General features: G+C 43.2%; 1 protein-coding gene and 1 pseudogene across 4 annotated transcripts in view; one reads left to right on the forward strand and one right to left on the reverse strand.

Annotated features, from left to right (window-relative positions):
- KANK1 (KN motif and ankyrin repeat domains 1) overlaps positions 1–27,751 on the reverse strand; it is a 190,414-nt gene that overhangs the window by 63,428 nt on the left and 99,235 nt on the right. The window lies entirely within an intron of this gene.
- LOC114490671 lies at positions 14,362–16,527 on the forward strand (annotated as a pseudogene).

Genomic DNA, 27,751 nt, shown 5'->3' on the forward strand with positions numbered 1-27,751 from the left:
GCACACACGAGCGCTGGAAGTGGACAAAGACACCATAAAAGGAGAAAGCCTAGGACAGCCGTGTACACACAGTTCAATTCCAGTCCACAGTGAGGTGGTCTTAACTTTGCCTGCAAAGAATGGGAGTGGCTAAAAAATGTATGCACAAGAGACTACTAGGTCTAAGTGGTAAAGGATAAACGAGTCTTTTTCAGGGTGAGAAAGATGGAACGTCCTTCTAGGCAGAAGAACAGGGCATGCAAAGGCAGGAGGAGAGAAAGTGCACTGTGGGGGTGCAGTGCTGTGGCTGGAGCACCGCCTGCTTCCCTGAGGGTTCGGCCGTGAGGAACAGGATTGCCTGAGAGAAAGACGGCATCAGGAGACCCAGTGCTAAAGAGAAATCTGAAGGGAGTAGCTTCTACAAAAAACCCCACCGAAAACCACCCTGCCCCACACACAGTTTTACCCTAATAGAAAAAAGCGAAGTTCGTTTATTTCTTTAAATTGTCAGTCTTTCAAAGAGGCATTGAAAAACCTCTAACTTATTATATACCATCTGTGATTGTCTACATATTTCTGTGAAGAATTTAATTAAAAGTAACTTAATTAAAAGCATGTTTTGAGTGCAAACTCTGGCCACAGTTCATCATCAGATTATCTTCTGGTGATTATGAATATTGGCTCCTACTGCAAGAACTGTGGGATAATATTAACCAGCTCTTGGTTATTTTGCAACCAAATTACCTAATTATGACCCAACTCTGCTTGGCCTTCTCAAATATAGTAGATACTTTTCTTAATCTTTGATTTTGTGGTGTGGGTGGGGTATAGGTCAAGAGAAATCTCAATGATTAATCAAGATCTAAATTACAATTTTACCTGGACACCTCCTCTCATTCATATTGAGCAAAAACGGCTGGGTTCTGCCCATTAGAGAAATTTTATGCTGCGTTTGTTGTCATATTTTCAAACTTATTCCTTGGAGTAACATATTTAAGAGGCTGGAGGAAGTACTTATACCACTGGAACAAGTTAAAATGCAGACAATAAAGAGAAAATATGGAAGAAACAACAGTAAATAAATTCATTCATTCATTTAACGAGTGAGAGCCCATGACATGCAGGTACTGCTTTTGGCACTGGGGACACAGCAATGAACAAAGCAGACACCCACCTCATTCCTTTCCCAAAATAACCTCAGCAGATCTGTGCATTGGGCCCTGTGATAATTTAGGTCACAGCGTGCCTCACAGACCATCAGTACTAAAAGTCAGTTCCTCACTTATCTTTTCTGCCTTATTTGAAAAGACTTCCCAGGTTAAGATCTGCCTCCGAGAGCACAAAAGTGGGCAGGGGTGTGTCCAGCCCTCCCACAGACTCTGCCTGCCCACCCACATGCACTCCATGCCTTGGAAGTACATCGGGATCTTTCCAAGAGTGTGCATAAGGGCAATGCTGCCAACACACGGGCTAAAACCATCTCGCAGCCTGCAATGCTTTGGAGCCCTGCACTGGCTCTGCTCCGGGGGGCTGCTGGCCCCACACAGCTTCCTGAACACTTACAAAGAACTGATGCTGGCAGATTTTCTTTCCAGGGAATTTTCTGTGATGAAAGTTTACCAGATCGTAACAACCTAGGCTGAAAACTAGAGGCTCTTCTGCAAAGGAAAGCGGGAACAGATTGGAGGAGAGCAGACAAATTAAGCTGGAGTTATTGAAGCTTTTTTAAAAACTTTGCAAGACCATACTTCCAGGGAGCATTTCTATAGTTCGTTAAAAACTTTGCCACCTTTATATTTTTTGTTCCTTCACTGGAAAGTAATTTTTATGGCTTGGTATAAGCACATGAAATAGTCTTATTGACTTGCTTTGGTTCATCTCTAAAGGGGTTAGGGAAAATAGATCATAGCAGAACCTAATCTTTGATTTTATAAATTTGTCCATACTAGTGAAGTCCTGCTCTTACTTAGCAAGCCTTCCTGGTAGTAGTTTATGAGTTAAAATATCAGTGCTTTTGCCTGCTCAAATATTAAAGAACCAAAATGTAACAGCCACAGATGTAAGAAAATTAGTTCAGTGTAGTTTAAAAAGCTTTGTTCATTTCCTATTTAAATTATTTAAAATGTACAGTTCTTATTATTTACTGCTGTAGCGAACATTTTCTCTTTAACTCCTCTGGGACTGGGTTTGTTCTATTCTCTGAGATTACTCTTTTTTTTTTTCAGTGATTACTCTTAAACTGATTAATACAGTTAACAACAAGTTCAAGGGCACCTGGGACTATCACTAAGTAAAAGAGATCATAACGTTCAAAGGGTAGCTCCCACAGTGTGGTAACCAGACCAGCAGCATCAGTAAGATCTTTTGGAAACCTGTTAGAAACGCAAATTCTAGGACCATCCCAGACCTCCTGAATCACGAGCTCTGGGGGTCGGGCCCAGCAGTGTGCTGTTTAAAAGGCCCGTCAGGTGACTCCGACACAGGCCACAGGTTCTCAAAACCACTGCTTGTAAGTATTAATTGGTTAACTGGGAAAAAGTAAGTCATACAGTGCCAAGAACCAGGAATGTCCTCTGATTTTATGAAAGTGGTACCCAGTGATTTAGAAAATATCACCCAAGAAGACTTAGTGTTTGTACCTTAATTTATTCAAAAGCTATTGGTTGGGCACTCAGCATGTAACAGGGACCCCGTTGGGCACTACAGTGATAAAACAGACCCAGCCCTGCCTATAATTCACATATGTACACACCAGCCAATAAGCTACTAGCACATCACGCTAAATACCATGAGAGGGAAAAAACAGGTATTAAGTGAGAATAATGGAGGCCATACTCCTCAGGACTGAAGTTGAGGATATGGAGACGAATGGGAACAGGTGATCTTACAGGCTTCTCTAGGAAATGACACTGAAGGCGAGACCTGGGAGATACCTAGACCTGTGCTGCGGGAGTGCGGGTGGTCAGAACAGTCCAGGGAGCAGAATGGAGCTCAGAAACAGACCTCCACAAGGCTTCCACACGACTTCCCACAATGGCATATAAAACAACTCAATAAAGGAAGGAAAGTCTTTTTCTAAAAATGATGCTACAGCCCTGACTGGTGTGGCTCCAGTTGGCTGGGCATCATCTGTAAAGTGAAAGGTCGCCGTTGAATGCCCAGTGAGGACACATGCCTGGGCTGCGGGTTTGGTCCCCAGTAGGGGCGTACAAGAGGCAACAGATCGATGTTTCTCTCTCACACATCAATAGTTTTCTACCTTTCTTTCTCCCTCCTTCCCTGTCTCTCTAATAAATAAAAATCTTTTTTAAAAAAAATATGGTGCTACAGCAACTGTCCATGTATAGGCAAAATAGTGAAACTCAATCTTAACCTTCACCTTATGCAAAAATTAATTCAAAATGAGTCACAGTCTTGAATGTAAAACAAAAAACTATAAAACTTTTAGAAGAAAACAGAGCTCTCCAATTCCAGTTCTCCAGTTCTAGACATAACACCAAAACAAAGATCAATAAAAGTAAAAAACTGATCAAGTGGTCTTCACCAAAATTAAAATCCGTTTTTCCCATAAAAGAATGGTCTGAGGGCTCTGGGGCAGGGGAACGCTCTCCGCATCGAGCGCTGAGTTTGTCAAGAGATGGAAAGGGCGCACTGGGCTGAGAGGCGAGGCGAGCGGAGGCCAAACTATGAGGGTTGCTGGGCCTGTTGGCCAGAGGAGGGAGGATGGGCTTTCTTCTAAGTGCAAAGTCAAGTTATGGAGAGTTTTAAAGCCAAGGGGTAACATAAAATAAATGACCTTATTTCTAAGTATTTTGCTTAGGCTTCCTACCATCTTTAAGGAGAGGTAGGTCAGGGCTTCTTTATTTTACACGATCACAGGGAAAGGACACTGGACATTCCAGGAGTGGTTTATTCAGACTTCACATAGAGAATTTCACCTTCAAGACAGCCCCAGCCCTTGGATTTAAAAAACTTTTGTTTTCCACTGTTTATAGCCGGAAGGCCGAGCCATACCTAAACAGAAACCTTCCAGATGTTCTTGTGTTTCCTCAGAACCTGCAGGTTCCTACTTACTTAAGAGAAACTTAAAAGAGGTCAAGGACCCAGTCCAGGAGCTACTTTATTATTTGGTGCCTAGCAAAAGTTCCCCAAATGTTAGAATGAATTATCAGTACAGTACACGAACTGCAACTGGAAATGGTTACAGGAAAAGCTGAGACCAGGATCCAGAGATTTAAAAAGGCCGAACTAGTTTCTACTGTGTCCCAACCACGCTCAAGTTCAAGTTGCCCTTCACATGGCATACAAGCTGTTCAAGCAAGTCCCAAATGTTGCTTTCCTTTAGTTAAAATAAATCTCACTTAAGCTTTTCCCTTTTTAACACAGGAGACTCAGAACAGTCTGTGCTTTTCTTACTGTCACGGGCTCCCGCCCTGGGACAAGCACACTGCTTTCATGACTCTGCAAAAGTTGTGCTGATCTGAGGTTTGGCTACCCTTGCGCGGTGGGCCAATTCCAGGGCGTTGGCACCTGACACAAAGATTTCATTTAAAAAGAGGAAATGACTAAAATCCGTGTTTCCTTTCGGTGTCCCACTCCACTGGGGGAAGGTTTTGGTCTCCACGCCCAGGCGGGAGAGCCCTGTTCCCTGGTCAACATGGGCATGGAGGACTCCCGGAGTAATTCACACCAACTTCAAAGGCTATCAATCATCTAATACTTCTGCCAAGTTCAGCTGGGAAATGCAACAGGCCGAGGGGGAAGCTAACTCAGCAGCTGAGACTTCAGTCTCTTCCTCCTCACCCGGGGGTCCTGCCTCTCCCTTGCCTCACTTTTCATTCCCCCTCCTAAAAGGCTCTGACAATAATGTCTCAACTCCACCACACTAGGGATGTGCCAGAGGATGGAACCTGCTGGAGAAAAAGCTTCACCCCTGACCCGGGAGGAAAGGTTGGTTGGGCTCAAGCCAGAAACATGGGCTGAAGTCATGTCCCAAGAGGGCTGGCTGCCAGCATGTGCAAACGGACAGCACTGGAGCCAATGCCTCAGCTCTTGAAGTGAGGGCCTCGGGGTGTTGTTACTCAACATTTGGCCTCCTGGGTGACAGCATCTGATGGGCTGAGTCTGTGGCCATAAGGAAGCTGGAAGGCAAGACCCTAACTCAGAGGAAACATCAAGCTCTAGATAGAGGGGTGGGGGTGAGGGGAGGCCTTTTAGTCTATGTGTATCACACTAAAACAAAATTAATTCACAGACATTTGCTAAAACTGTAGGTAGTGGGTAGAAAGAAGCAAAAACAAAAAAAATTATAGCCATCAAGGGAAGGTAAATGTTCATGAATGGCAAAATATCTATTATTTCCAATTTAGCGTATCTGACATCTCATTGGTATTGCTCTTATTTGTTCTGCACTTTAAAAATGAATATAAAAACTGTGTTGACAGGCACTGACACATGTTTGTTAACCCCTTCTAAGCACCTTGCTATTTGAAGCATGGTGCCCAGGCCAATAGCAGCAGCATCTGCTTGGCTTGTTTAAAAGGCAGAATCTTGGGTCCCATCCCAGACCCACTGAATCAGAATCTTCATCCTAACAAGATGCCCAGTGATCACACACAGTGAAGCTTGACCGGCACTGGTTTAGCCCTGTTTGCCTCCATAGGCCTTATGCCTCCTAACCAGTTACCCTCTCTGCCAAGGGACCCACAGCAGTGGTTCACAACCTTGGCCGATCACTGGAATTAATACCCAAACCCCAACCCAGACCAATTAAATTACTCTCTTGGGTGGGACTCAGGCAGAAGTATTTTTAAAGCTCCCCCAGGAGACTCTAATGCACTACGTTTGAGAGTCACTGGTCTATTCCAGCGGTTTCCCAAATGTGGTCAGTAAACTGGGAGCATCACCGTCACCTGGAACTTGCTAGAAGTGCACATTTCTTTCTTCCCTCCCAACCTTCCATATTCACATTCCCTCCCCCTCCTTCACTCTCCCTCTCTAAGACACACATACCAATTATGCTTATAAAAGGGCACTCAGCAATAATTTCTCAGAAACTAGTTCTCAGAAGGCAGGCATCCTTGCTATCTCTTTTGTACAATAATTTGGCACCTGAAAAATTTTTTAAAAGTATGTTTCAGAACAATGGCTTAAAGTTCATTTTAAAATGAGGGTGAAACCAAAAAATACACTTACAAGGGCAGAGGGGTCCCTAGGGCCAAAGCATGCAATAGATAAGGAGGCTGTGGTTTAGAGCAGTAAGTAAATGAATTCTACTGTCGCATGGGTGGGTTGCAAGGTTCACACAACAGCAATGATGTTTCCCCAAATCCGATCACACAGCATCCCAAGACCCTCCACAGAGACTCTGATTCGGTGAGTCTGGCATGGAGTTGAAACCTGTGTTTTCACACACATCCCCAGGTGGTCCCTGCGGTCAGAGAAGTCTGGAAAACACACTGCCTTGCAGGAACCGCACTGCCTGGGTTGCTGCTTCTCCAAGCGTGGCCCTGGACCAGCAGTGTCAGCGCCACCTGGGAACTTATTAGAAAAGCTATTCTCGGGCCCCCCGTGGACCACTGAATCAGAAACCCTGCGGGTGGGCCGCTGTCAGTGTGTTCACAAGTCTTCCCGCTGACTTGAAAAGCATGGCAGCAGTCCACTTTCCAAACCCTTCCACTGTTAAAGTGGAAACTACTTGCTCTTACTCAAACACCTAGTTTTTGGTGAGAAGTGCAATGAAATGCATCCTCATCTTGAGCCTTGGCCTGTGTCTGTCTTATGGAAGCGGTAGTCTTGTTCTTTGGAAAATGCTGGAGCCTTCAGATGTAATAATAAACTCTTCACGTAGCTGGGAAACAGAGTTGAGCACACCACCAAGATGCTAGAATGGTAGGCATTTTTAAAATATCCTAAAAGTGGACATCAATTGGAAAGGCAGTCTGATAGCAACAGGAAACAAAGAACACACGACTGTGGTGAGGTGTGTTCACCTTCCCACCTCCTGTCCTTTCCTTCTCTCTTTCCGGACTATTGTTTTGGCAAGGAACATTTTTACCACAAAGGCATGAAAATCAGTTCACAGTTCCATGTCCAAGTGCAAGAGAACTACTTGAACAGTTGAGGAATGCAAGACAAAAAACATTTGCAAATTAGGGACAGGTTCCAGAAGGTTCTCGAAACCTGCAAAAATCAAATGCAAAGTTTTGTGGTTTTCAGGAAACACACTGTTCAAGGGAGAGCTCTGCTGCTTTTGCCAGACGTTCAAAAGAGGCCAGGACCCTAGGGAGACCAAGAGCCTCTGGACTTCCACATACTTCACTAAAAAAAGATCAGGACAAAAGGCCTAACCATATAATATTCAAAGATATGAGAGAAAATGAATTCCCCTACCTGGAAACTTTTTTCTCTGGCCTTAAAAACTGCTTACTACAACTGGGGGCTCATCCACAATAGCAGAGGTCTGGGTAAAGCAAAGCAGCCTGGGAACCATGTTTTCATTTCAACTTGGCTTTGAACTATCTCCAGGTCTCTAGGAAAGTTACTTAAATGCTCTGGGCCTCCAAGTCCTCACAGCTGGAGTGGGACAGCCCTAATGACACTTCCAGGCCTGGCAGGCATTCTGTGATTCCACTTGTCTAACTCCTGGGCCCAAAGGGAACACAAGGCTCCCTAGGAACCACACTGACAAATAAAATAAGACTGGAGGGAACACCATGTATGAGTCAGCGGGACACAGGTCCTGTCTCACAGGTCCCCGCTGCCTCTGGAAGCTCCTCCTGGAGGTGACCAGTCCACACCGAAGAGACTCTGAGACAGAGGGCTGTGGTTTCTCCTCCCACCCAGCTCACAGGACGGCTGCGTTTTCCCAACCCCTTTCAAATGATCAGATTCCCCTCCTGAATGTAACAGTACTAAGTTTTCAACAATAAAGAGAAGTGTTGACAGAAAGTGAAAATTCAGCTATAATTCCCCTATTATCAACATTTTGGTATTGAGTTTCCAATTCTTCCCTGTTTTTATAGACACGTAAACACATGTATTTTTCCAATGCTGTTACTCCATAATCCCTAACATTATTATTAGAGCCATCTTTCTAAGATAATACAAATATCTCTTCTTTTTAATGCCTGCATAGTGTCCCCTTTCATATTTGTGACATATTTTGACCTTCCTTTATTATTGAATATTTAGGTGATTTCCAAGTTTTTCATATCACAAACACTTTGAGAACATACTCTCACATAGAGCTTCGTGGACTTGTCCAATAATTTGCTCTGGATCAATTCCAAGACGTACATTTGTGAGAGAGAGAGACCAAGCCTCTACAGTCTGATGGATACCGGCAGGTCGCCCTGCAGGAAGGCACCAATTTAAACTCATCCAAAGCACTTGGGAGGGCCAGTGAAACTGGAATCCATGCCTAAGTCCACCGCTTTTAGCACACCCCTTTAGTACACCCTCAAGACAATGCATGGAATGCAATGCTCTGTATGCAATTACTATGTTTGCATTCAGTTTGAATTCAACATGGGATTCTGCGTCTACTCTTCATCCTTGGCTCAGAGTAATTTCTATTTTATAAAACCCAACTCCTGTGTATAATGTGAACATTTTTTCTGAGGGTAAGTTTATAGGAAAACTTTAATCTTCTCACCCAGAAGCCTGAGAAGGAAGACTTCTTGACTAAGATTACTCCATTACCCACTACACTACATAGGGCTTGATGTGTAACCACTTAGTCAGAACAGAGGTGTAAGTTCCAGACCTCTGTCCTAAACTGAAGTGGTCACTGTGTTGAGAGACCACCCTGAGAGAGTGCACACAGTTGGACTCAAGGCACCTTTTGAAACAAGCACTCCTGTATCTTCTCAAAAGAGGTATCACACCTAAATACCCCCTAAAACAAGCAGACGCTTAGAATAAATGCTAATAAACTTTTCTAGCTCTTGCTGCCACTGCTAGGCAGATTCCTTAAATTAGTGATATGAAAGCAGAAATTAATACAGCGAACTACAGCTTAGATTTAAAAAATTCTTTGAAGCTATGAAACTGTGGGGGTCATAAAAATAATTTTCCCCACACCTTCTAGGTTCTTCTAGCTGGCAAACAATCAAATTAGCATGACAAAGATTCACAGAAGAAAATGTCCAAAATTTATTACAGATATTCATGCCAGGGTGCCATAAGGATATGAGACCCAAGGGGGCACTGGGACGTAGAGGTTTATATGTGCTTTTGGACAAAGGGAAGGGGGGTCTAGAATTTCAAAGGGAAAGCAGGTAATTCACAGGTAGATGAGAAAGCAAACATGTGGTAAGTGAATTCTTGCTGGGCCACCCAGAAACAATGGGACACAGGGAAAAGAAGAACAAACAGGCTTTGCTAGATTTGTCCCCATCCGCCACACTTAGTTGCTAATAAGGCGCTAAGGTGATGCTCCTTCGCTTTAAACAGGTTCTTCTATCTGAACAACTCTAGGCAGGTAAAGAGAGTCAAAGGTTCTTTCTCAGTTTCTTGTTTCTTAATGACCAGCTTAAAAATCAACATCCCAAAAGGCATATATTTTGGAATGGCAAAACTTTGGCCCCCTCTAAGTTTTGTTTGTTTGTTTGTTTTTGTTTTTAAAGAAAGAGAAACAGGAATATGGGGGAAATACCAAATTTATATACTGGGGTTGGCAAAAGTAAGGTTATAGTTCTGAGTACACGAAACACACTTTTTCCGTACAAACCACCGCCAGCCCACTTTTACCCAACACATACTTGTCTTGGAGGTGCCCTTACAGAAATAAAACCACATTCCTGGACTAAAGACATAAATATGTCCCATTTAATGTTGCATGATCATGAAATTCTTACTTCCTATGCTTTATCAATCTAAAGGGTTCTGAAAACCATCGACATTCAAATCCTTCTTTTGTAGATGAGGACATTTTCTGACAAAACAGGGATTAAATAGCCAGAATTCTGGTACACCACAGCTTTTTTTTCCTATGATAGAAGCAGAAGGGGATAAAATGTTCTTTTCTGAATTTCATCTAGTTTCCTATTTAGTCCCTTAGTCTCCCCTGCCGTTAGAGCCCTAAATTGACAGAAAAGCAGCCTAACCTCTCACTAAAACAGCTCCTGAGCGGAGGTGGGGGGGTGGTGGTGATGGTGATCTTGGAGGTGTCACTCTAACCAGCCTGTGGTGCAACAGTGACACCCGGAGTCAGAGCTGGCGGAAGTGCACACTGCTCCTGACAGCCCTCCACTCCAGGCCTAGCGTTTGGTCCGCTAGTGCAGGAGCTGGTTGGCAAGGCAAAGTCTTAGGCCCTCAGCCCAGGCCTACCATCTCCACATCTGCATTTCAATGAGAGCCCATGCTCAAGTGTGAAAAGCAGTTTCTTTTTTTTTTCTTAATTTTAATCATTGTTCAAATACAGTTTTCTCCCTTTTACTCCCAATCCACCACCCCTCCCAACCCTCCCCACTTCCTTCCCATTACCACCCTCCCCCTAATTTTTGTCCATGTGTCCTTTAAGTTTGTTCCTGTGAACCCTTCCCAATGTCCCCTGAAATTCCCTCTTCTCTCCCCTGTGGTCACTGTCAGCCTGTCCTCTATTTCAGTGTCTTTGGTTATATTTTGCTTGTTTCTTTGTTTTGTTGTTTAGGTTCCTGTTAAAGGTGAGATCATATGGTATTTGTCTTTCACTGATTGGCTTGTTTCGCTTAGCATAATGCTTTCCAGCTCCATCCAAGCTGTTGCAAAGGGTAGGAGCTCCTTCTTTCTTTCTGCTGCATAGAATTCCATTGTGTAAATGTACCATAGTTTTTTGATCCATTCATTTACTGATGGGCACCTAGGTTGCTTCCAGCATCTAGCTATTGTAAATTGTGCCGCTATGAACATGTTTCAACGTAGATCTTTAGATACCACACTTGTCTCTCTGGAAAAGTCAAATGGGGATAGCAGTAAAATGACCCATTCCACTGATTTTTCTTTTCCAACCTTCCACTTTCACTTTACAGACCCAAATCATTTCTTTAGAGCTCACAAGCACAGAGGCCAACCCCAAACTCCAATGCAGCTGTCAAAAGAGAAAGGCCGACTGACGCACTTGCTCTTAACCAAGCATAAGTTGCATTGAAATTTTTTTCAAACTGCCCTGCTATAAAAATACTCTGATTGCTCACACTTAAACAGTAAAATATCCCTTTGATCTTGATAGAGTTTTCATATTAATGCCAGCAGGAAGAAACCATTTCATTCTGTTATATTGGGGATAGCAAACAGACACATGAAGCAGCACCTTTCTTCTTGCAGAATTTTTCTCTCCTTTTTGGACATTTCAGTTCTGCCTTCTCATTCTGAAAAAAGAGGAGGTGATGGCAGAGATGCTTCAATGTAGGTGGGTCCCTCTAAGCCGCATTTTACTCATCCCCTTGGGTCTCACCACCAGAGCTACACAGGTGGGGAGGGGGCCATGGACATGTTTTACATCCCCTGCTGGTTGGCTGTCAAGAGTGAAAGATGGTCAAAAACAGAATGGATACCATGGTAATGCATATGCTCACAATGAATGAAAACCTTGATGAGTCTTTAAGAAGGAATGTCAGGCCCTGGCTGTTGTGGCTCAGTGGCTGGGCATTATTCCACAAACCAAAAGGTTGTGGGTTCAAATCCCGGTTAGGGCACATGCCTAGGTTATGGGTTCAGTCCCTAGTAGGGGCATGTGCAAGAAGCAACCGATTGATGTTTCTCTCCCTCCCTTCCCCTCTCCCTAAAATCAATAAGTATGTCCTCAGGTGAGGATTAAAAAAAAAAAAAAGAAGGAAGGAATGTCAGCCTTCAAGCTCCAACAAGCCCTGCCAGAGTGAAAACTGCTGAAGTGTCAACGCTACTGTGCTGAGCCAGAGCGAACAAACACACGTTTCAGTCTCAACGGCTCATGAGGAGATCTGCTGTGATGTGCACTGACAACCAGGCACCGTGGACTCAAGTCTGTGAGCTGCATTCCAGGGCATCACTGGACCAAATCCACACTCTGTACCAGTCAGTTCAGTGGCTGAGGTCAGTTACCGCAGATCTTTGCAATTCCACTAATTTGCTGGTTCCTCTTTTATTTTATTCTATGCCAAAAGCCAGGGTGACCATATAACCTATGGTCCAAACTGGGACATTTTGAGAGGGCTAAACGATAAACAGATGGAATGCCGAAACAACAGGCATATACCAGGACTGTCTCAGATAAACTGGGACATATATAATCTCCCTACCTTTAAAGAACAGAAGAAAGAGTGAGGGAAGGGAATAATAAAAAAAAAGAGAAACACTGAGAGACTGCTTTATAAAGACACTCTAGAAACTAACTGTAAAAACAGGCATCTTATATATATAACTCAATGCCAGGAAACTCAATACATTCTTATTAATGAGATGTAGTAAAAATGTACTGTGAGTATGAAGCAAGGCTGAGAGCAATGTGTAATGTCAAATGTGTCTGTGTTATTTCTAGTGTCATCACCATTTAGCATAAATGCCAATGAAATTTTTTTAATATAATCTCAAACATTCCCCTGGCAGCTGCATTCAACATTAAAGTGCATCATTTCCCCTTACCCACTGTCTCATAACTGGATTATCTAAATGAGTTCAGAATAAAAATTCTCCTACTTTCTATTTTAAACTAAATAATACAACAGTCACATCCACAGTTACAATTTCACAATGTTTTCACACTCGTTATCTTAGCCAAGTGTCACAACAGCTTCCAGAGATACTTTCTCCAGTAACAGATGAGACTCAAGTTCAGAGGAGTGAGCTCCAGTGGGCACATGCCTCTAGTTTTCTGAGTATCTAGCACTCACAGCCTAGGGTAGCGAATGTTCAAAATTATATTTAATTTACTAATTAAAACTACTTTTGAATGAATGTATTAATTCCATAAGAAAAGGAATTGGTATATTTCTATTCCTATGTGTATTGGGTTGGCCAAAAAGTTCATTTAGTTTTTCCAGATGATAGCTGTCATAGTGCTTAGTTGTCTTTAACTTTATTTGAAACAATTTGTTAGATTGTATTGTGACAGCTGTCATATCAGTGTGCATTTAAAATAACTTATCAGCCCCAGCTGGTGTGGTTCACTGGATTGAGCACTGGCCTGTGAACCAAAGGGTTGCTGGTTTGATTCCCAGTCAGGGCACGTGCCAGGGTTGCAGGCCAGGCCCCCCGTGGGGGGGGGGGTGTGAGAAGCAACCATACATTGATGTTTCTATCCCTGTCTTTTCTCTCCCTTCCCCTCTGCCTAAAAATAAAGAAATAAAGTCTTAAAAAATAACTTACCAAAACTGGTGAATTTTTGTGCAGTCATTTTAATACTGAAGATGGAAGAATATATGCAACTTTGGTGTATTATGCTTTATTATTTTAAGAAAGGTAAAAACACAACTGAAATACAAAAGAAGATTTGAGCAGTGTATAGAGAAGGTGCAGTGACTGATCAAGCCTATCAAAAGTGGTTTGCGAAGTTCCTTGGTACTATTGTCATTTTGGCCAAATAATTCTTTTCTGTGGGGCTGTCCTGTGCATTGGAAGATGCATAAGATATCTTCCAAACACAGGGGTGTTTAGCAGCACCGCTGGCCTCTGCCCCCTAGAAGCCAATAGCAGGAGATAGCCGACATACTCAAAACATACAACAATAAAGTTATTGGTGAAAATGTAAAATGTGTTTTTTATTTTATGGAAAAAAAACCCCACACAGACTTTTTGGCTAACCCAATATGTTCTCACTTTACAACCCAGTGAAGGCAAATCATATATATAGAATTTTTAAAAATATACTGAGATAATCCTATTAGAGAAAGATAAGAGAAATAAGGAGTATACCACTACTATGTAGTTTGTACAGTGTAAAGGTGAAGGAACATCCAGGAACGGAGGTCTCCAGTGGGCAGATTAGCTGTGTGAGGTGCACATGAAAGCAGAAGGTTGAAATGTTCTAGATCAACTGAGATCTTTGAGTTTTAGACCTGATTTCCTTGGACTTCAACAACAGTTCTGTAAAAAACCACTTTGCCCAACCTACCCATGGAGGGCCTTGGACTGGGTCTGGAATTCCCATTCTGCTAGATGTGTGTGAGTCAGAAGAGAAACCTGAGGCTGCTAGGTGCCTTCTTCAGTATTTGTTCTTCTGAGTCAACAAGGAAAAAATGGCTTGGAACACCTCATGAGATTACAGCAAAAACTTCTGCTCCTGACCTTTCCCTTAGGGAGTGTCTCCTCATCTGACACCACAGGTGCATACAACTACAGTAATTGTTTTCGCCTCAAGATCACCCACTTAAAGCAAACTGAAATGATTTTTTTTTAAGTTTAGGAATTAGCCTCTTCGCAAAGATGGCACCCAATGCAAAGAAGGAAGGTGTACGCTGGGGCCTGGGAGACACACAGCCGGCTGGCCTGGGATCCCTGTGGAGTGAAAGAGCAGAAAGGACAGTGGCTGAGCCAAGACTTGGGTGTCAGCCAGGCTGCACCCCTGTCCCTCCCAAAGCCCAAGCTAAGGCAAAGAAAGCAGTGCTAAAAGGCATCTAGAGCCACAAAGAAAGAAGATCTGCACATCACCCACCCTCTGGAGGACTAAGACACTGTGGATCCGAAGACACCCTAAGTATCCTCGGAAGAGCACCCCCAGGAGACACAAGTTTTACCACTACGCCATCGTCAAGTTCCCCCGACTACTGAGTCAGACAAGAAGACGGAAGACAACAATGCACTTGTGTTCACTGTGGACATCAAGGCCAACCAGCACCAGACGAAACAGGCTGTGAAGAAGCTGTATGACACTGACGTGGCCGAGGTCGATGCCTGATGGGGAGAAGAAGGCACGTGTTCGACTGGCTCCAGACCGTGGTGCTTCGGACGTTGCCGACAAAATTAGGATCATCGAAACTGCATCCAGCTGGCTAATTCTAAATCTAAAAATGCTATACTAAAAAAAAATTTAGGGATTAAATACATCTAATGGGAAAAGAGTATGGACCCTAAAAAACTATACCTGTTTTCTATAGTTTTCATTAATTTGAGACCTGACCAGTGCCAAAGATAAATAGGTATAACGAATTCATCAAGTTGCATGAAAAGGCAGAAAAAATACAAAGAGGTAAAAAGTAATAGTCCCATTAGACTGAAGCTTCTGTGACTGTTCATCTCATATTTCATAAATATAAGTATAATGCAACATACTTGTCTATAATGCCAAGAAATATTAAAAATATCATTATGTGATAATAATACCTATCCACTACTTACTTGTCTAGCCACTCTGTTTGGATCACTAATTAAGAACAGAAAATGATCAAATAAACAGGTACACTATCAAAAAATAATATCCATACACTTAGCTTATACAGAAACCCTAAACTCATGGTTTAGTCAGTCTTTTTTCACATGTGGTTCTAGTCAATTTGATTGTTCAGGCTTCTCCCCTCGCCCCCCAATACCTCTGGTCAGGTTACATCATGGGATTGCTTTAGAGAGCCTGGAACTCAAAGGAAAATTCCTATTGCAAGGGAAGACATTTAAAAATGATGATTAAAAAAGCAGAAATGTGAGGGCAGAGAGCCCTATACATTGTACAGTTCCTAGGGACATTTACTACAGCATGATACAACAATTACCCTGTACAACTGACAATGAGAAACCTAAATTAAAGGAAGCTTAAAGTGGGTTCAATATATTGGTTACAAAAGATAGCAAAAAAGGAATCTTAAGACATTGTAGGGACTTCAAGAACTTGAGGAATGCACTGAAATGTATTGGTGCTGCAGGCAAAGCCAGAGAGCAACGGTGTGGCTGGGCTTCTTTGCCGAGAGGCTGGCTGAAGCTCCATCTGAAGGTCCCTTGTAAAGTTTCAGCAGAGCAGATTTGAAAGAGCCCATATAATCAATTACTATTCTTGTTGTGTTCATGCAGATAATCAGGCCAAATTGAAAGTGCCCTTAAATGCAGTCTCTTTAATAAAAGGAGGGTGATTTTAGGGAAAGTGTGTTTCAGTGGAAATCAAAATGTCCAACTGTTACCCACAAACCGACTGACCCCTAGTTTTTTCATGTTTTCTTCCAAGATAATGTTTCATTTTTTTCTTTCATCCTTTGACTTTGAATCATTGAGAATTCTGATGCAGTCTCAGCCAAACAGAACTTATCTTCTACTTGGCCTCTCCCTTTAGGATATTTTAAGGCCGATATCTGGTCCTGGTTTTCCTACCTACACTAGCCTTTTTTAAAATTCTGGTTTTTAGGCCATGTCTCCTCAAATATCTCATCCTTCATACAACGGAGTGTCCAGGCTCTTGGAGATTTCCTCCACAAACTCCAGCCACAGCTCCAGCTTTTTGGGCTGTTCAATTCCACTCTCTTCTCCTTAATAACTTATACCCAGACTCACAGGCAGGGACAGCTCTACACCCTAGCCAGCAGAAGTAGTTACAAAAGAGACTTTCATTCCTACTCTCCAGAACCAAAATTGGGCCAGGTCATTAAGAATGAATCCACTTTACTCTCCCTGGTGTGGCTCAGTGGATTGAGCACCAGCCTGCAAACCAAAGGGTCAAGGGTTCTGATTCCCAATCAGGGCACATGCCTAGGTTGCAGGCCAGGTCCCCAGTAGGGGTGTGTGTGTGAGAGGCAACCACACATTCATGCTTCTCTCCCTGTTTCTCCCTCCCTTCCCCTATAAAAATAGATAAATAAAATCTTTAAAAAATAAACATGTTTAAAAATAAATACATATATACATACATACATACAATAAAATGTGATCTCTTACTTCATTGTTAATTAACTTACAGGCTAATTCTTAAACTCCTAAAAACAGCAGAATAGAACTCAGCTCCTTTTTACCCAGCTTGGTAGTAATGGATGCTTCTTTAGTCGCAAATACAATAAAACCCTAGGTACTCATCTTGATTGTAACCATGTGACTACACTGATCTTCAAATCTCTGCTTTGTTTAACTGCTTTCCCAGAGGACGATACAGCTCAGTCTCCAAAACTAACAGGTCAGGACCTATTCTACTTCTGTTCCCTCTATTTCAGAGGTTAAAAAAACGACTGGCTTTTACCACAGACACGGCATGGAAAGAAGCAATGCAACCACGGGAAGGAACGATCCGTGCTCTGTACAACTGACACAGCACACACTGCACCAGAATATCCATTTTCCTACATGCAAAATAAATCAAAGCTAAATCTGGTTCATCGATGTTTAAAAATCCTTTGCTTTTAAACCAAATTCTCTTGGGAGAAGCCTCCCTAGAATTTGGACCAAAATTTTGAGTGGAAAATAAATTAAACAAACAAAAAATATATATTGCCAAAGAGATTTTATTCAGCAAAAGAAACATTTAAAGAGTTAACTAATACTGAAAGTTGCTTTTAAATAGTAAAAAGCAGATCTTAAAACTACAAAAAAATATATTGAAAGCCCCCTCAAACAAAAACAACTACAGTAAAAGTTAGTGAACAAAAAAGATAAGGCAGTGGCTTTGAAAAGCTTATGAACATAACGGACATTTTCATCAGAAAATTCAAACATGCACAGACACACAAATCTATCTCCAAGAGAGTACAGAGAAAGGATGGAGATGCAGGACTGTCACCCCTGCCCCAACAAAGCCATGGTTCAAAATGTTGGTTCTCAAGTGCAAGCCCTTTCCAGACTGATCTAACCAGATGCTTTAAAATGACCCTGCCTTCACTATTTTCATGCCTCCACATACGCTTTCTTCTTCTTTCATTTTGTTTATAAAAAGTTCACATATAGTAAATATGGAGCTAAAGTAGGAGAAAAAGAGATAGATTTACTCAGGGAAACATGCAACAAAAAGACGTTCTGGAACACGAAGGACACTTACCCTCGGCCCTCACGTCCACACTGGCTGAACAGCAAGGACAGGCTGCCAAACTCAGGCACAAAAATAAAAGTCTCAAAATACCAAAAGGAAGCACTAACTTTCTTCCATCTATAGTAGGAGCTCATCTGATGGAACAGGAAAAAGGATGACAAGTACCTATTTACTGCAAGGACACAGAGAAATTAATTTCTCTTTAGAAATTCAAATAAATTCCAACTTAGAACACACACACACACACACACACACGAGTTCTGTGTAAATTGAATTTTCTCCCTGCCAGAGACAGTGAATCCTACCAGCTGGCCATTCGTGGAAACGCAAACCACCTCTCTGTGCTGGGGACTGGGTGTGTCCATGAAATCAAAATTGGAAAAATAGGAAATTTACAAAAATAAACTTACGCACTACTAAGGTTGGTGAAATCAAACACCTGCTCCAAACCAGACCTGCCACTAAACTCTACTCTCTTCTACTTTCCAGTTTGCCGCAATGTAAATTAACTCAGAGACATCGCTGTAAAAATGTCTGTTTTTTAAGGTAAAAAAGAAAGACATGGGTGTGTGCATGCTACCCTCGAAGAGAAAGGTTATTCTCTCTCACTACCCTTGTAAAGTGCAAGTGAGGTGGCTTGAGGTGGCTCTGTTCCAAGTTCATTAAATGCTGCCATAAGCCTTAAATTTCTTTGAAATCCCAATGTTAAGAACACCCTTTCGCTGCCCCATCTGTGTGTTCATGAGAGCGGTGGTGATGCTCTTAGTAGCCATTTCACAACACAAACCCATCACCTCTCGGAACGGACGGAAGGAGTGCTAACAAAAAGGGAGAATTACCAAGACGGATGGATATTCTCCTTTGCTTCCCATGACCAAAGCCAACACGTGATGAGGTGGATTCTAACACAGAAAACAATTAGGTGAAAGACTTTCATTTGTTTATCTGATAAAGACAGAGTGTACACACACATGCCCAGGCTACCTCCACACACACTGCACATGTCTAATTGCATTAATTATCACTTCCAGGGGGAGCCTGGTTTCTTACAGCTGAATTTCTCACCATTGCAGGGCTTTCTCCCCACGGGACTACACTGTTCAGGCCTCAAGCATCATTGGTGGTAACAGCAAGTCGCTGTGGGGTATCAGCACAGCGCAGGTCAACATCTATCAAAACACTGACATCAAAATTGACCACTCCCTTTTAAAATTTCACTGCTGCACAGGAAGACATCCTAAAATGCTGATGTGTGTCCCAGAGAGGAATTTCCATTCAAATGAACTTCACCTGCCTGAACAGTTAAGATATAGTTCAGTTGCCAAGGGTCTTATATTTCACAAAGCATAGGATTGGGGATGAGAGCTTTAGGTCCTTAACTCAGGTGTGGAGTTATTCCACAATGAAACTGTGTACGATGAGGTCTGGAGACCTTGCACCTAGAGCCTCAGACAGACAGACAGACATGCACACGAAAGGCAGCAGGGAGGGCTGCAGTTTGGTAAAATCATCCAAGATCAAATCTGCATACATAAAGAAGGTGGGCTCTAGAGAGAACGATCCCTGCCCTCAGTATGAATGAGAGAAAATGATAAGGGAGGTGCACATTTAAGTAAAACAGAGTGGCATGCCATCCCAGCTCCAGGAAAATGAGAGCTTGGAGACAACTCTTGCAGCCTGGTGAAACAGAGCGTTTACCGTCAGATCTGTGTGTGGGGGAGCACCTCCTCAGAGTGTTTTTATGGGACTCCTGAGGGAATGTAGAACTTACACTGAGGTAGAGCTTTTTATACAGTCTGCATTTCATGAAGTCTAGGTGAATGTATTACAATACACAAAAATATACGTAGTCAAATCCATTTGCCTAGCCTTAGGTTAAAAGGAGTAAACTGCCCCTACACTGTGGACAGAGTTACACCCCCTCTTCCATCTGTTCCTGGCAGGGGCAATCAAACTGGACGGCAGGGAACAGAATCACTCCACAGAAGAATCCGAACAAAAATTTCAATACTTGTTTTGATTTGAGGGTTATAGGAATCTACAGCAGAGAAGTCAAAGGAGCCAAGTCCTTCTTTGATGGCAGAAGTCAAATTCAACAAGCTTATGAAAAACAAGGTCAATCCATCATGAAAGAATGAACAAGTTAAATCTTGACCAGAAACTGGGAGTAAAGAATCAACACGTTCTCTGCCAAACACTTTGCCTCCAGTTGACAAGACATATCGGGACACTTTATAGAGCTGGTGCCAACATATCTGAGTGCCAATGGTCAGGAAATATGTATGTGAGACTCTATTTATAAGCTCATCCCAAACAAAACCAGAATATTCCTAACACAGCAGAAGAGGCCAAGCTATAGTTACCTCCTTGAAATGCACGGTGGTAGTCAAGAGAGCAAAGCTCAAGAAAGGTGTAGGAGAGAAGAAAACAGAAGTGGGTCGTATGGTACAGGTGTGACTTCAGCCGAGAAGGCTTTGTGAACACCACAGGTAAGAGACACAGCAGGAGCAGGGGGCCTAGTGAGTGAACCCACCACCCATTCGCATTCGGCCGAGGCCTGTGTGCAACCAGCCTCTGACACAAACGGTGGGTTTGTCCGCAGTTTCATGTAGTCATGTTGGATAGGCTGGGGCTCCAGATGTGCCACAGTATTGATATTTTTCTTCATGATATTGCTCTGCCAAAAGAATCACTGGAACAGGAAGATTCTATGGTATATCCTCAAAGTATTAAGAGGTTTAAAAAGTTGATCAAACGCTTCACATGTTTACAGTGTAGGAGGAGAAAGAACCACAACAACATACCTCTTGGATGAGCCCTGTCCTCTCTACCACTAATGATGAAGACCACACAGCTGAACTAACTCACCTGTCAGTGACTGCTGTGTTCATCCCTGAATCTGCCTTTGATAAGAACCTCTGGGATTTTCATTTCAGCGTCACCAACAGTATTCTGCTCCATAAACTAGGATACGGACTAGTGTGTACTTGCATGTAATCTGGACATGATGCCTGGCACTTCTGCAGCCATTTGGTCACCATAGAGAGCAAATCTGAGGACACACTAGCACATGGTGAAGAGCTGAGTGAAATGACAGTAGGAATCTGATGATAGAGCATTGAGTTATTTAATCACTAGCCCCCAAAAGCTGCTCTCTGGATTTTTGTTATGAACAATATTAACTTTCTTCTTTTTTAAAAGATTTTGTTTATATTTAGAGAGAGGGGAAAGGAGGGAAAAACGGGGGAGAAACATCAATGTGTGGTTGCCTCTCGCGCACCCCCTACTGCAGACCTGGCCTGTAACCCAGACATGTGCCCTGACGGGGCATCGGACCAGCAACCCTTTGCTTTGCAGTCCAGCGCTCAATCCACTGAGCCACACCAACCAGGGCACAATATTAACTTTCTTTATGCATAAGGCAATTTCCTATCTGTTCTAATTTAACAGTTCCTTTTTAAATCTATAATATATTATGGATCCCATATGAAACACTCTTGAGTACCCACCATTAGAAAAAGTCATCTACAAAGCACTATCTAAAAAATCCTAAATATTCTGACATTAAACATTTAACCAGAAGACATTCTTGGGTGGTCTCTTGGTCCCACAGGACAGTAGTTCTCAAAGTGTGGTCCCTCAATAAGAAATATCACCATCACTAGGGAGCTTAATGGAAATGCAAATCCTCAAACCTCACCCCAGACTTACTGAATCAGAAACTCCTTGGGGTAGGGCCCAGCAGTCTGCATTTAAATAAGATGCCCAGTGACTCTGATGCATTACAAAATGCATGAACCACTGCTGTAGGAAACTCTACTTCTGACATTGAGTATCAGTCATCACTAGTCATAATGAAATATTTAACCACACAAAATGGGTTCAATTGGTACCACCCTGCCCTGCTTTTTCTACAGAGAAAGTGTTATCATATATGAAGAGAAGAAGAAGAGACAAAAGAACACTCAACAAAGTCTCAGACAAAAGCTTTCACATCATTACTGTGTAGAGAAAATAACAGTATTTGTTAGTGTCTAAAGAAAACAGATGACTTGGGAATAGCAGCCTTGAAAAAACAACGGGGTTGAGGGGACAACTACTCCAATTAACCAAAATAAGTTTACTTTTTCTGATAAAAGTGAAATTAAGGAGTTGTTGGAGGAGTTGAAAAAAGTAGGAACTGTCAAAAGGGGGGCACATAACTGGATTAAATAAAGCTCCAGATGAAATATTCCTGAGATGTGCAAAGGTTTAAACAGGGGACTAGTGAACGCTGGGCGAGTCTGAAATGGCTTGGTAAGGACTCTAAGGGAGGAGGGTGGTTTTCTGGGGCTAATGGAAGGTGAGTGTTCGATTAAGGGCGGATGGAGCAGGATGCACAGCAAGCAGGAAGCTGACCAGCAAGTTCTGGACCTGGGCAAAACCACCCTGCTGATGGAAAATGACTGCGCCTCCGTGACATCCTTAGTACTGCCCCGAATGCCGTGGGGCAGAAGGAGAATGAAGAGATGCGTACGGTCCAGGTGGGACAGAGGAAAAGGGGAAGGTGGATATTAAACACACCAGAAATAAGCACCTATCTTGCAGAGTTTGGCATGCAAGTGATGAGAAACAGTAAGACAATCAGGACAAGAATCCCGAAAAGTTTAAAATAAGTCTGATAATTCTCACCAAGTTGGGATTTCCATACGGATAGCTAAAACCAGAGTTCTCAACCTTGGCTGCCCATCACCATGTCCGAGGGAAGCCCTAGATCCCGTTTTATGAGACAGATGAGGCCCCACCCCAGACCACTTGACACTGAATCTTTGAAAATGATGCTAGAATATTCATATTATTTTTAAATAGTTCCTCCAATAATTCTGATGTACAGTGAGGACTGAGAATTGCTGTTTGAGGATATTAGACAAACAGTAAAACTAAGACCATCTAAAGCCTACATGTACCATGCAGAAACTGAGTTTGTGAGTCCTTGTAAATGGTATGTGAGTGGACGAGAAGAGAATATTAATAAATTATGAATGCTACTTTTATATTTTCCTGTTGTACTTACATGGAATTCTTACTTTACTAAGTATAGAGGGAACAGATATTCTATTTTAAGAACTGGCTGTAGTCTTCAAGGGGCTTATTATGAATAAAAAGTAAGAACATTTCCTCTGAGGGTTACATTAGTCGGTCACATTTTGGGGAAAGGTCCACATGGGTAAATGCAGGGCCTGCGGTTCTCCGAAAAGGACACCAGGGAGCAGAGAGAAGCACATTCACGCCCCAAGGACCCAAGACTCTAGTTGGAGAGACATGACCTTCACACAGGTGCCGAAAGAGCAGAACAGAGGTGGACAAGGGCAGTTCTGTGAAGCAGAGGGAACTTGGGTGAGGACCGGGGGTGGGGAAGGAGGGAGGGCCAGGTCTGGAGGGACGGAATGGTGGCAGGCAGGCACCAGCCTTTGTAGGGCCACCACAGACAGGCCGAAATGGCAGGGGGCTAGGTATGGGGAGGTGGAATGCACAATGGGAAGTAGTAGTCTGGCCCTAACGGGTGACTCCCCACTTCTGTTCCACTGAGGTTTGTTACCATGGTAACCTCATCCCCCTTGCTGTAACTGGTTTAGGAAGGGACATGTGATTCAGTTCTGGTTGGTGACATACAAGGAGATGTTCTCTCAGAACTTCTGGGAAAGGCTCCCTCACCCCTGAGAGAGACACGCAATGCCGTCTGGACGTGGCACCTGCACTTCTGCAGCCATCCTGCCACCATGCAGACAGCACACCAGCAATTGGTGTGGTGCAGAGTGGAGTGGCAGTAACAAGCTGGGCTTCTGTTGATACAGTTGTGCCACTGAATCAACCTCAACAGCTATTCCCAGGACTTCCATTATGAGAAAAATGACCCTTCCTTATTATATAAAGCAATTTGATTTGGGGGTGTTCTAAGGTTTTTGCTTGTACCTATGACTATTCAAACTTGCACCCAAAGCTGTGAACACGAACTGGACTGAATTCTTGAGGGCCCACAGGCCGGGTTCAGCAATCTGGGTTCTGCACTACGGGCAAAGAGACTTTATGAACTAGGAGCCTTGGAGTGAGAGTGCGCTGTTGGTAGTGACCTGAATAGCAGGAAAAAGTGTAGTAAGTATTATTACTTACTAGCCCACAAAATCTTTCATTCCCTAGTTGTCTTATGGGACACTAAAAATGAGTGCATAAAAAAGTCGAGATTGGGCTGAACATGATACAAAAAGCTCCTAACATATGAGGGAAAGAGCCAGGTCACCTTTGCCTGTTCGCTTTGCTAAAACACTCACTTTCCTGATCTTTTTAAAAAAATTTATTGGTTGCTTCTTACATGTGCCCTGACCAGAGACTGAACCACAACCTTGGTGTTATAAGGATGGTGTAAACAACTGTGCAACCCAGCCAGGACCTCATTTTCTTTTTTGTTGAGGCACCCAGGCAAACTCTCTGTGCCCATCAATTCAAAATTAAACACTCAGGCAGCTCACCAGAATGGAAATGCCCACCCCCCGCCCCCACACACACACACAGATGATATGCAGCTATAGAACTTGAAAGCCCCCTCCAAAGGAAAGGTTCTGCCCTGTGTCCCAAAGGACGCTAAACCTGCACAGGAAAGGAGTTGTTAAAAAAAAAAAAAAAAAAAAAACAAACCACACAAGCTGCTTTATTTTGCATGAATTCTCCATCCACGCCAGCTACAGTACATGGAATAAGCAATTATCTTCTCCATGCTCCCAATAATTATCTTCTCTAACCAGTTTTTAAAATATTTCCCATTCAACTCTCTTTTTAAGATTAACAACACAATTACTAAACCATTGATTCTTCTAACCTCTTCTCTTAGAATCCCGAGATAAAGCATAATTATCCAGACAAATAATTACATGCTGTGAATGTATCATCCCAGAGATCAAAATCTGGAAGTCTGGAATTTCAGCAACATTTTTGGCCAAGAAAATCTAGAAAAGCTGGTTGCTGATATCTGATGTTAAAGGAAAACATGAAATCTGACTTCAACGGCATTTCATTGCTACTTTCTAAAGCTTGATTGATGACTAGTCATCCTTAACTTGAAGGTCAAATATCCCTTTCTTTTGATTCAGATCTTTATTAAGTGACTATTACAGGCTAGATGCAGGCTCATCCTTGGGAGACAGGGATCAATGACACAGCCTCTGCACTCATGGAGCAAAGTGATGGAGGGAAGTTTCTAGGACATACTGTGCTTTAACTGTATGTTAAATGCTCTCCTACTGACGTGAGCTGAGAGCTACAGAAACACAGAGGGTAGGGAGACATCCTAAACTGGGATGTGGAAACAGGTTATCAGAGGATATCACCGTTGAAGTGAGTTTTGAAGATGCGTAAGCCGGCCCTGAGCAGGAGGAAGTGGTGTTCAAAGACGACCTGCGGCAGATGCACAGGCAAGAAGGGACCACGGGACGGGGTTGGAAGAGGAGGTTGTGGGAAAGTGAATCTGCCAGGGCTGGATGACTGAGGCCTTTGTATGCCAAGCCAAGGAATTTGGATTTTCCTCTGAAAGCAGTAGGAGTCACTGAAAGTCACCTGAGCTCTGAAGCCACAGGACTGGGTTAGTTTTTTTGGAATTACTGCTCTGACTGAAGCGAGCAAAATGACTTGCCTAGAGGAGGGGTACAGAAGTGGTGGGGGCGGAGGGAGGGAGAGCCAGGCCAGAAGTGCAGGCAAGGAGCAGGGCGGTGTGGGACAGTGGAGCCCGAGAGAATAGCTGATAATCCTCCAAGAGCCCAAGAGAACAGTCCACAATCCTTCAGGAGAAAGGAAAGAAGTCTTGGATCTCGAGGTGAAATACTGTGAAGACCCTGGGACTCTTCTGGTTAAGGCTCCCCAGGAGGAAGCCCCATGAATCCTGGGGTGCTGTTACGGTCATTTTTGTGTGGACCAATGACTTTCGTTGATAATTACGTTCGCTGAGCATAAACTGTACTGTGTATTTAATCTGTTTCTACCTCAGTGTGTGAACTCATGCCCTTTGTTTCAAAGCAAAGGAGTAAGAAAACATTTGTGGAAGGCATGCAAACACACTAACACTGAGCAGAAACAACAACAGACAAACGTCACTCCCAAGGCTGCTTACATCAAGATGTTTGTTCCCACCGACCAGTCACACCCTGACTTTGCCTTTTTGTTCGTTAGGCAACATTCAATGACCCGGCCTCCATCAAGCTTTCTGCAGCCTCTCAGTTCCCGCTTATCATCTTTCACCTGAAACTTGTCTATGCTTTCAATTAATTATTACCTTTATTCCCTTCCTTGTTAAAATAAACACTCAGCTTCCACTAACAGATGAGCTAATGCATGCAAGTACATTGACAGATGAGCTAATGTATGCTAGTATACTGACTGGCATACAGCAGGCACTCAGTAAGTTGTTATTCTTGTCTGCTGCGTACAGCACCTTCCACTCCCTTCCTCTCCCAACTGGGAGTCCATGAGCCCAATTCTCCTTCCGCTCTGTGATACTCATCCTCTCTACAGACTCACAGGAGGCACCTCATCTGCATGTTCTCACTGTAGACTGCGACTGTGTAATGTGGGGTGAGTACTGCGCAGCTGCTCCGGACCCGCGCTGGAAGAAGAGAGAATAGGGTATTCTTTCTTGTTCAGCAGGTATTCTTTCTGATTCATGTTTGCTTCGCAGATGTGAGCTGAGAGAAAATTCATTTTCTCTAGGGACCTGTGCCTGTATATTTATGATTTGTTTGTCTATGATGTACCTTCCAGGAGGAACAAGAATAGTTAAGTTAGTGAATCAGAAAATGTCACTGTTTTTCCTAGCAACTCATCCGAGCAGATGGCAAATGATTATTTTTTATGGCTTGTTTCTCTATTGCATGTAGAAATATTTATTAACATTGTATTTTCTGTCACATGTGTGCAAACAGCAAGAAGCCAAGTCAGGCAGCTGCCAGGAAAGTGGGGGGAGGGAGAGTGAATGTCTTAACAGGTGAGCAAGCCTCAGCCTGGGGCAGGGCTGGGGGGTGGAGGAACAAGGAACACCCACTCACTCCCTTAAGTGTTGACTAAGCAAGGCAACACCAACAGCCATCCAGAGTTACTCTGACCACATAAAGTCACATTTCATCAACTCTGAGATACTATTATCGCAAGATGGACAGTTAAAAAAAATATTCTCACCTAAGGATATCTGTATTGATTTGAGAGGAAGAGATGTGGGGGGAGGGAGGGGGGAAGAGGGGAGAGAGAGAGAGACTGGTTGCCTCCTGTATGCACCCTGACCAGGGATCGAACCTGCAATCTTTTGGTGCATGGAATGACACTCCAACAAACTGAGCCACCCAGCCAGGGCAAGATGGACAGTTTTCATGCATCACTGAGAAAGCAAAGCACCCAAGATGGGGGGGTTGAACGGGGAGCCCCACATGAAGCTGGGACACCAAAAGGCCACAAAGAAAGATGTCTAGCCATGCAGAAAAGGATGGCAAGGAGCCCTTGGAACCGGGCGGAGGGAGGAGGAAACCTCCCCTGAAGGTCTGAATTATAAGACAGTACTGGGGTGGGTTTGCTTTTTGAATTCTCACCACCAGGGTGGTCCTAATTCCCTCAGGCAGGAACTGCAAATCGTGGTCTCAGTTTGGAAGTGGTCCACGTAACCACAGAGGAAAACTCTCTGGAAGAAGTGAACTTCAATGGCAACAATAAAGTACATCCTTATAGATATGTTAATGCATCAAAATACGTGCACCTAGAAACAGAAATATGGAGACCTCCACCCACCATGAGTACCATCCTGGGAGTTATTCAGGGTCTGGAGCTGAAAACACCCAAACCAGGAAGAGGTCAAGAGAGAACACAAAGTCC

This window comes from Phyllostomus discolor, chromosome 3, assembly GCF_004126475.2.
Source record: "Phyllostomus discolor isolate MPI-MPIP mPhyDis1 chromosome 3, mPhyDis1.pri.v3, whole genome shotgun sequence".
NCBI lineage: Eukaryota > Metazoa > Chordata > Mammalia > Chiroptera > Phyllostomidae > Phyllostomus > Phyllostomus discolor.